Source organism: Olea europaea, chromosome 3 (assembly GCF_002742605.1).
Source record: "Olea europaea var. sylvestris chromosome 3, O_europaea_v1, whole genome shotgun sequence".
Taxonomy (NCBI): domain Eukaryota; kingdom Viridiplantae; phylum Streptophyta; class Magnoliopsida; order Lamiales; family Oleaceae; genus Olea; species Olea europaea.
In genome coordinates, this window is record NC_036239.1 from 17,602,921 (window position 1) to 17,613,031 (window position 10,111).

Sequence of the window (10,111 nt, forward strand, 5' to 3'; positions counted from 1 at the left end):
ATTAGTTTTTCACGGAACAAGTTTTCTATCTCTGTGTATTTCAGAACACGTGAGGATAAGAATGTATCTTCTGATTCTGAGGAGTTCGTCTTGCCAAATCTTCCCCATCCTCTCAAGTTTAAAAAAACACAGATTCCTAACTTTGATGATGCAGGAATTGAAAATGATTTCGCGAAGTTGTTAACCAAAATAAAAGAATCAGAGACCAGAAGCTATGGAGTTCTTGTTAACAGCTTCTACGAGCTGGAACCGGATTATGCCGATCATTTTAGGAAAGTTTTGAAAAGAAATGCATGGCACATAGGCCCTCTTTTTTTAAACAAAAAGGGAGAAGAAGATGATAAAGCACAAAGAGGAAACGAATCTGCCATTGATAAGCACGAATGCTTGGAATGGCTCAATTCCAAGGAACCAAATTCTGTAGTTTACATATGTTTTGGAAGTATCGCAACCTTTACTTCAAAACAATTACATGAAATTGCAAACGGCGTTGAAATCTCAGGCCAGAAATTCGTTTGGGTTGTTCGAAAAGGAAAAGACGAGGATCAGAACGAAAACTGGCTGCCTGAAGGATTCGAGGAAAGAACAAGAGATAAAGGACTGATCATTAGAGGATGGGCACCCCAACTTTTGATTCTTGAAAACAAGGCAATAGGAGGTTTTGTAACACATTGCGGATGGAATTCAACGCTTGAAGGAGTGTGTTCCGGGGTGCCTATGGTGACATGGCCAGTCTTTGCAGAGCAGTTTTTCAATGAGAAATTGGTGACAGAAGTTTTGAGAATTGGAGTTTCTGTTGGAAGTAAGCAATGGAAGAGAGTGGCCAGTGAAGGCGTAGAAAGGGAAGCCATAGCATTGGGGATTCGGAGAATTATGGAAGGCGAAGAAGGTGCAGAAATGAGAAAACGAGCTCAAGAATACAAAGAGCAAGCAAGAATGGCTGTTGAAGAACATGGATCTTCTTACACTGATTTGAGTGCTGATTTGAGGACTTCTACTACATTTAATAAGGTTAAATGTCTTGCTTGAGGAGTGTTTAGTGGGGATTAAAATTAAATTTTTGATAAAAGTTTTCGAAATGTATGGTCGAAAAGTTGTAGATTCCAAGAAATATGTAATTAAAATTTAATGTTGACTTCGAATTGAAATTTTAATCCAAAACAAACAGGCTATGAATCTTAAATCTCAATAGTGATACCAAAAAAATAAAACTTTTAACTTTTTTTCCTCTCCTAATTTTGTCAAGCACACTTAGTTCATATTAGAAATCACAGTATTAAGCCCTTAATTGATAGCCATCATAAAGAGAAATTGGGGAAAATGATGTTTTGAATAATGAAATTTTGAAGAATATATGATTGAAAATAAGTATAAAAAATAAAAAGTTTTATTTTAGTGGGAGTCAAACAGAGACTAAGTTCAATCTGAGGACAAAGTTAAGACTTGAATTGCAAGTATCCTCTCGTACTTATGATTTTAGCCATGACGAAATACGATTTGAATTTTAGCAAGCATTAATTTGACATTAGTTCATGTAAAGAAAAGGTCCATTTGTTTTGTTATTATTTTTCGAAAAGTAGTCAAGTAACTAGAAACTTAAGGGTTTCATTAAAACAAGTTTGATCTTCTTTAAAAGCAAGTTTGATTTATTTGGTCTTTTCTTTAAGGTTCTTTAAAGCAAGAATACGTATGTTTTATGCTTGTTGGACTTTGTTGACGATTTTGATCTTATGTTACTGTAGATATTAAAAATTACAAGATCAGTCAATAGAGAGTTGAAGCAAAATAAAGGCTTAAGAGTAGGATCTTGACTTTAAAGATATGATTTCAAGTGTCCGAATCATATCACAATTTAAAAATTCAAATTAGTAATTGATATTGACGTAACCAACCGAGCCACCTTAAGATTAAAATTACTCCTCTTATTGAGATAATATTTTATGATGGAATTTCAATACTCAATATGGTATCCATTTACCCTAATATAGAGCCGAACAAATCACAAAAGATTAATTGGAAATAAAAAATGGAACACGCTATTTCACATAGAAGTTTTGACAAATACATCCCCGCTGATCTCTGAGTCATTGAAAGAGAAGAAGGTGCATAATTGAGAAGACAAGCTCAAGAATATAAAGAGAAGGCAAGAATGGCCGTTGAAGAAGACGGATGTTCTTACACTAATTTGAGTGCTTTGCCTGTCAGAACTTGAAATTCTCCAAGTGTTCGATCTATTTTTCAATATTATTTGAGAGCAGTGATAATTGTTGAGCATAACAGCATAGATAACTTATCCGTGACTGTTACAATAAGACTCATCAAACAAGTCACCAACCATCATTTGAAGTGCCAATGAGTGAGATCTTGATTGGATTATTGATCTTGGTACTAGAGAATCTGGAGGGAACAATTTCAGTTCATATATTTGCAAGATGAAATCCGTTAATCATCCAGTCGACAAGATCTTCACTCCGAGAAATTTTCTATATACAGTCAAGTGTGCGCGCCGTTTTGTGCGGGTTTTGTGCATCTCTTGATTTTCTCTCTCAATCTATTATTCATCTCCGGAATCTTTAGTGGATTTTGATGTACTGAGTGTATGTTGGTTAATTTGGAGGAAAGTGAGAGAAAACACTCATACATCGTACAAACATAAAAATTCGGATCCATTAGTGGGTTAAAATTCTTTGTGTTCTCGTTTTTAGTTTCTACAATTTTTGGCTTCTGCAAATACTTTGTTATATGTTATTCGAATACGATTTGTGGACCAACAATTATAAATAACTTCCAAACATTAGAAGACCGAGTGTGAAAAAACGAAACCAAGGGGTCTCCAGTATAATTAAAAAACCATAATAAAAATGGGGTAAATTAGAGCCATCACCTTCAACTTTGACCTTTTCTATACGCAACCTTTTTTACTGTTGCAAACCGGACATCAACCTTTGATTAGTTATCGACCTACGTCTATAACGAGGAATTGATGCTTGACTTGAAATAAACAGTAAAAAGTAACAATTGAAGTTGGTATGATTCCATCTTAAAAGGAAAACTCGTCCAGTATTCCTCCACAATATTGTTTGCTACAGTCCATTTAATTAGCAGCCAAATTTCATTTGGCTTCTTGGTTGAATTTCATAGACCCAGTTCCAGGAACCGGGGCCAATCTTTAATGGTGCTACCTGTTTTATTGCATGCTCATTCAATACATTTGGCATAAAGATAATAAAATAAGCTTAATTTTTCTTTTTATGGAATAATAATGTTGCTTAAATAGGCACAATGACATGCAATTTCTTGACAGACCGACTTGGCAGCTTTTGATTGGCACTCAATGGATGATTGCCAAGTGTATTTGTGTTTAGAAATTTGTCGTTGAGTCTGTTCTTGTGCCAAAACCGTCAAAGATGCAACGATTGGTAAAAGTGGTCCATAAGAGCTATTTCAAGCATTCTCCTTTTTTTTTCTTTTTCTTTTTTTTTTTTTTTGCATCAGTCAAATAACTATAAATGGCACTAAATGCTTGAAAGCGATCACCCCCGAAATTTTTGATTCAAAAAGATGGTTATCCATGCCGTGGAAATTCAATTTCAAATTACCTATTAAATCATAACAATAATTTTATAAGCATCATTGAACTCGACTCAAGACTAATAAATACAATTTTAATTTTTTTTTCTTTTTGTTGATACTCCATTCATTCCATTTATATAGATTGGTTTTCCTTATTTTATTATCCCAATTATATAGTTCTGTTTCTTTATAAAAAATGTTCTGTTTTATTTGTTTACTAATATATCCTTATTTCATTTGTCTAATTATAACCAAATTTTCCCACTTAATCTTGAAATTGTACAAATGTAAATGGACAGATAAAATATTATTTAATCTAGTAGTATTCTACATTTGTTATGAAATTTAAATATTTTATTTTATTTTTTGGATAATTTAATTTAGCATCATATCACAACTTGCTCTCTCTTTTGCCATCCACAAAATTAACGTAGTTTGTTGTGACACCTAGAAACCAAATTTATAATAAAAATTTATAATTACATGTTTTTGTTTGATAAAAAAGATCAGACAAAACTGAAAATCTACTATTTCAATGACATTAATCGATATTTGCAGAAGCCCTGGAATTGCTCCAGGAACCAGTTGAAAAACTCCTGGAAGAATTTCATCTAGATTGTCTTGTTGCAGATATGTTATTTCCACGGGCTGCTGATTCTGCAGCCAAATTTGATATCCGAAGGTTGGTTTTTCATGGAATGTGTTATCTCTCACTATGCTCTTCAGAACACATGAGGATTTACGAGCCTTTCAAGAATGTATCGCCAGATTCTGAGCAATTTGTTCTGCCCAATCTTCAATAGTTTCTCCCCTTTGTTCTGCCCAATCTTTTGTATGACCTCTTTTGTAAAAGAAGGGGTTCATCAAGGGCCACTTCATCAACCTCTCTCTTTAGTGGGGACCTATTTATTCATGGTCTCTTCCTTAAGAGAGGGGGTCTCATCAAGGGCCACTTCAATAATTTCTCCCCTGCGAAGGGGTCTTCTTTTGCATGACCTTTTTTTATAAAAGAAAAGGCCTCATCAAGGGTCACTTCATCAACCTCTCTCTTTACTGGGGGCCCATTTTTGCATGGCCTTTTCCTTAAGAGAGGTGGCCTCATTAAGGGCCTCTTCTTCAGCCACCTCCCCATTTCAGGGGGTCTTCATTTTAATAGCCTATTTTTCAAAAAGGAGGGGCCTCATCAAGTGCCACTTCATCAACCTCTTTCGTTATTGGGGACCTATTTATTCATGGCTTCTTCCTTGAGAGAGGAGGGCCTCATCAATGGTCACTTCCATAGTTTCTCCCCTTTGAAGGGGTCTTCTTTGGCATGACCTCTTTTGTAAAAGAGGGGGCCTCATCAAGGGTCTCTTCATCAACGTCTCTCTTTACTGGAGGCATATTTTTATATGGCCTCTTCCTTAAGAGAAGGGGCCTCATCAAGGGCCACTTCAATAGTTTCTCCCTTTGGAGGGGGTCTTCTTTGGCATGACCTCTTTTGTAAAAGAGGGGGCCTTATCAAGGGCCGCTTCATCAACCTCTCTCATTACCGAGGGGTCTATTTATTCATGGCCTCTTCCTTAAGCAAAGAGGTCTCATTAAGGGTCTCTTCTTCGATCGCCTCCCCACTTTAGGGAGTCTTCATTTTAATAGCCTTTTTTTCAAAGAGGGGAGCCTCATCAAGGTCCACTTCATCACCCTTTCTCATTACCGGGAGCTTATTTATTCGTGACCTTTTCCTTGAGAGAGGGGGCCTCATCAAGGGCCTCTTCTTCAGTCGCCTCCCATAGTTTTGGGTGGCCACTCTTGTACCATCTCTCCAGTGATGGTGGTGGTGGGACTTGCGGTGCTCGGCTAGGACAGCTGCTGGTCCTAGGGGCTATATCTTATTCTGTGCTCATTTTTTCTCTAGGTTTCGACTCCAAATTTTGTCCTAGTTATGAGGCTTCTTCTTGTTCTTTTTCAAGAACAAATCATTTTCAAGGGGATGCCCAAATGTTCCTCTTCAGTAAGCTTTCACCACAAGGTTGTTCATGGTTATAGTATGGTTTCTCACAGACGGTGTCAATCTGTTGATCCCAAAAAATGTTGCCAACAGATGTTGGACCCATCCGCGCACACGTAAGCAAAAGTCCAACACGTAAAAACATGTTGATGGTCTAAAACGGACAGATCAAGGGCGTGAGAATAGCTCAACGATGTGGGACGAGAATGTTCAGAATTCGACGAGATGTTCGTAGACCGATTGTACAATAATTACCATCGATAATTGTAAATGTGTATATAAAAATGTGTAAACTCGTATTGTATTACAAGATAATAAGAAAGAGTTGAGTAGAGTGTTGTTCCTTGTACTGATTATTGCATTCGCCCTTTAATGTTACACAAGGGAAGTATTTACAGTAGTACATGTGAAATGGTGGCCCTTGGATGAGGAGGCACGTGGCCTCATCTCCTTAACTCAAGTATCTAACCCTAGGCATCATTCTTGACTTACTAGTTTGCTGCACATTTATTACTTATGCAGAACCCTTATACTAGTGACAAGACTTAACATTTACACTTCTGACAAACGTCTCATCAATCATTCAAACAAGATCCTTATGTAGAAGATCTTTTGAGAGAAGTGATCATGGACCTCGGCATGAGAGGCCTCGGCCATACATACCACCTCGGCTGGAGTGCCACATAGTTCGGTATAAAGGGCCTTGGCCATACATATCACCTCAGATGGAGTGCCACATGGTTCGACATGAGTGAGTCATAGGCTCCAGTGGGTTGGCCAAGCGTGTCAACACGTAACAGTGGATACTAAATCTTTCTTTTCAATATGTTTTCTCTATTAATCTTTGTGTTGATGAGATGACATAAAGAATGAAAATCATATATGAATTGAAGACCATAGACTTATATATATTTGTAAGTATTTCGCTCATCATGAGATAGTATTCTAAAAGAATCTGGTCTTTATACATATAATTCGGTTCATACTTTATTTAGATGTCCTAAGCCCAATAATTGAATTCTTTATTTGATCATTTTAAATTGGTTTAATTTTAAGATAGGATTATACACAATTAATCAAGTATGTAGACATGTATGACAAATTAATAAACCTAACATGTTTTATTTAGCCTCAACGGGTATTAGTGGTCTATTTGTATCATATACTTAATAGGACTTCAATGCTATGTTTTCAAAGTCAAGTTGACTCAACCGATTCCGCTAGTTGGGAAATCAGTTTGGTTATTGTGTAAGTACAAAAATTGGAATAAAATCAATAAAATGAAGTAAGTAGACGGTTTAACTGATGATCTGGATACAGTTTTTCCAAATTTTCGATTGGTAAAGAATGAAAAAACCTGACTCTAGCCACCTTTCTCCCATTGTTTCGATTGCTCGAAGTTCGTCATCTCACTCTCCAAGCCCTTCATATTACATATATGCAAAAGATAATAATAAAGCAAAAGGCATATAATACTTAATAAGGAAATAAAAATTTCATGGTTAGTCGTAGTGGACCAATATATTGAGCTCATCTATTGTCTCTTAAAGAGTATCTTTAAGAGATTCTTTAAATATAAGATTTTCTTTATTTTAAGAGTTAATCCTTAAAATTATGCTCTAAGATGCTCTTAATATAAAGAGTAAGTTTGACTCTCCAAATTCCCACTCTCTATAATTAAATACATTCAAATTATTTTAATTTTCAATGGAGGAAAATAAGCATATTAATTTGGAAGGAAGCTAGCGAAAATTAAAAATTGGGAGAACCAATAAATAATTTTTTAGTAGTAAAATTAAGTGTTAAATATAAAGAGCCTGTAGGAATATTTAATTATTATTTATTTAGTTATTTATTTATTTTTTACTCTAAATGCTCTCTAAATTGTAGAATATTCTCTTTAAAGATATAGATCAATCTCTTGAAGATAGGTTTAGTGGATTATGAAATAATAGTTTATTTAATTAATGAGTCTTAAATACTCTTTTACTTAATAGATGCTGTATATATCAATATATTAAGCGATCACTCCCAAAATTTTTGATTCAAAAAGATGGTTATCCATTCCGTGAAAATTCAATTTCAAATTACCTATTAAATCATAACAATAATTTTATAAGCATCATTGAACTCGACTCAAGAGTAATAAATACAATTTTAATTTTTTTTTCTTTTTGTTGATACTCCATTCGTTCCATTTATATAGATTGGTTTTCCTAATATTATTATCCCAATTATATAGTTCTGTTTCTTTATAAAAAATGTTCTGTTTTGTTTGTTTACTAATATATCATTATTTAATTTGTCTAATTATAACCAAATTTTCCCACTTAATCTTGAAATTGTACAAATGTAAATGGACAGATAAAATATTATTTAATCTAGTAGTACTCTACATTTGTTATGAAATTTAAATATTTTATTTTATTTTTTGGATAATTTAATTTAGCATCATATCACAACTTGCTCTCTCTTTTGCCATCCACAAAATTAACGTAGTTTGTTGTGTCGCCTAGAAACCAAATTTATAATAAAAATTTATAATTACGTGTTTTTGTTTGATAAGAAAGATCAGACAAAACTGAAAATCTACTATTTTCATGACATTAATCGATATTTTTTATCGAACTTCGAAATTTATTTTCACTAAAGCAATTTATCATGATTGATATCAAAGCAGTTACAAGTTCTCTGGTCTAATCCAGCTCTCTTTTACTATTCACAAATTTTCTATCATTGTTTATTTGGTTTGACGTGTTTGTGTTTGACAAGAAAGATCACATGCTGCTAAACAGAATGAACAATTTGATGTTCCAATTACGAAACATAATAGACTTTTATTTTCTGGGAAAGGAAAATTTCAAACAAACAGGGCGTGCCAAATTAGATAATTTGAAGAAATGGATCAGTTGCACATTTTCTTCTTTCCATTGTTGGCTTAAGGACATATGATTCCAACCTTGGACATGGCCAAGCTTTTCATTTCCATGGGAGTGAAGACAACTATAATTGCCACTCCTGGATTTGATAAACAGGTAGAAAATGCCAGGGAATCAGGATTCAATGTTGGGATGTATGTGTTGAAATTTCCTCCAGAAAAATCTGAGTTGCCTGATGAAATCAAGAGCCCTGATCAAATATTAGATGATTTGATACCCATGTTTGTAGAAGCCCTGGAATTGCTCCAGGAACCAGTTGAAAAACTCCTGGAAGAATTTCATCCAGATTGTTTTGTTGCAGATATGTTATTTCCATGGGCTGCTGATTTTGCAGCCAAATTTGATATCCCAAGGTTGGTTTTTCATGGAACGTGTTATCTCTCACTATGCTCTTCAGAACACATGAGGATTTACGAGCCTTTCAAGAATGTATCGCCAGATTCTGAGCAATTTGTTCTGCCCAATCTTCAATAGTTTCTCCCATTTGAAGGGGTCTTCTTTTGCATGACCTCTTTTGTAAAAGAGGGGGCTCATCAAGGGCCACTTCATCAACCTCTCTCTTTAGTGAGGACCTATTTATTCATGGCCTCTTCCTTAAGAGAGGGGGTCTCATCAAGAGCCACTTCAATAATTTCTCCACTTCGAAGGGGTCTTCTTTTGTATGACCTTTTTTTGTAAAAGAGGGGGCCTTATCAAGGGTCACTTCATCAACCTCTCTCTTTACTGGGGGCCCATTTTTGCATGGCCTCTTCCTTAAGAAAGGGGGCCTCATTAAGGGCCTCATCTTCAGCCACCTCCCCACTTCAAGGGGTCTTCATTTTAATAGCCAATTTTTCAAAAAAGGAGGGGCCTCATCAAGGGCCACTTCATCAACCTCTTTCGTTACTGGGGACCTATTTATTCATGGCCTCCTCCTTGAGAGAGGAGGGCCTCATCAAGGGTCACTTCAATAGTTTCTCCCCTATGAGGGGGTCTTCTTTGGCATGACCTCTTTTGTAAAAGAAGGAGCCTCAACAAGGGCCTCTTCATCAACCTCTCTTTTTACTGGGGGCCTATTTTTATATGGCCTCTTCCTTAAGAGAGGGGGCCTCATCAAGGGCCACTTCAATAGTTTCTCCCTTTGGAGGGGGTCTTCTTTGGCATGACCTCTTTTGTAAAAGAGGGGGCCTCATCAAGGGCCGTTTCATCAACCTCTCTCATTACCGGGGGGCTTATTTATTCATGGCCTCTTCCCTGAGAGAGGGAGCCTCATCAAGGGCCGCTTCATCAATCTCTCTCGTCACTGGGGGCCTATTTTTGCATGGCCTCTTTCTTAAGCAAAGAGGTCTCATTAAGGGCCTCTTCTTCGGCCGCCTCCCCACTTTAGGGAGTTTTCATTTTAATAGCCTCTTTTTCAAAGAGGGGAGCCTCATCAAGGTCCACTTCATCACCTTTTCTCATTACTGGGGGCTTATTTATTCGTGACCTTTTCCTTGAGAGAGAGGGCCTCTTCTTCAGTCGCCTCCCATAGTTTTGGATGGCCACTCTTGTACCATCTCTCCAATGATGGTGGTGGGACCTGCGGTGCCCCGCTAGGACAGCTGCTGGTCTTAGGGGCTATACCTTATTCTGT

General features: G+C 36.1%; 1 pseudogene; it reads left to right on the forward strand.

The window, feature by feature from the left end:
- The window catches only part of LOC111379219, a 12,296-nt pseudogene extending 7,728 nt beyond the window's left edge, over window positions 1–4,568 (forward strand).
- Window positions 4,569–10,111: the final 5,543 nt, after the last annotated feature.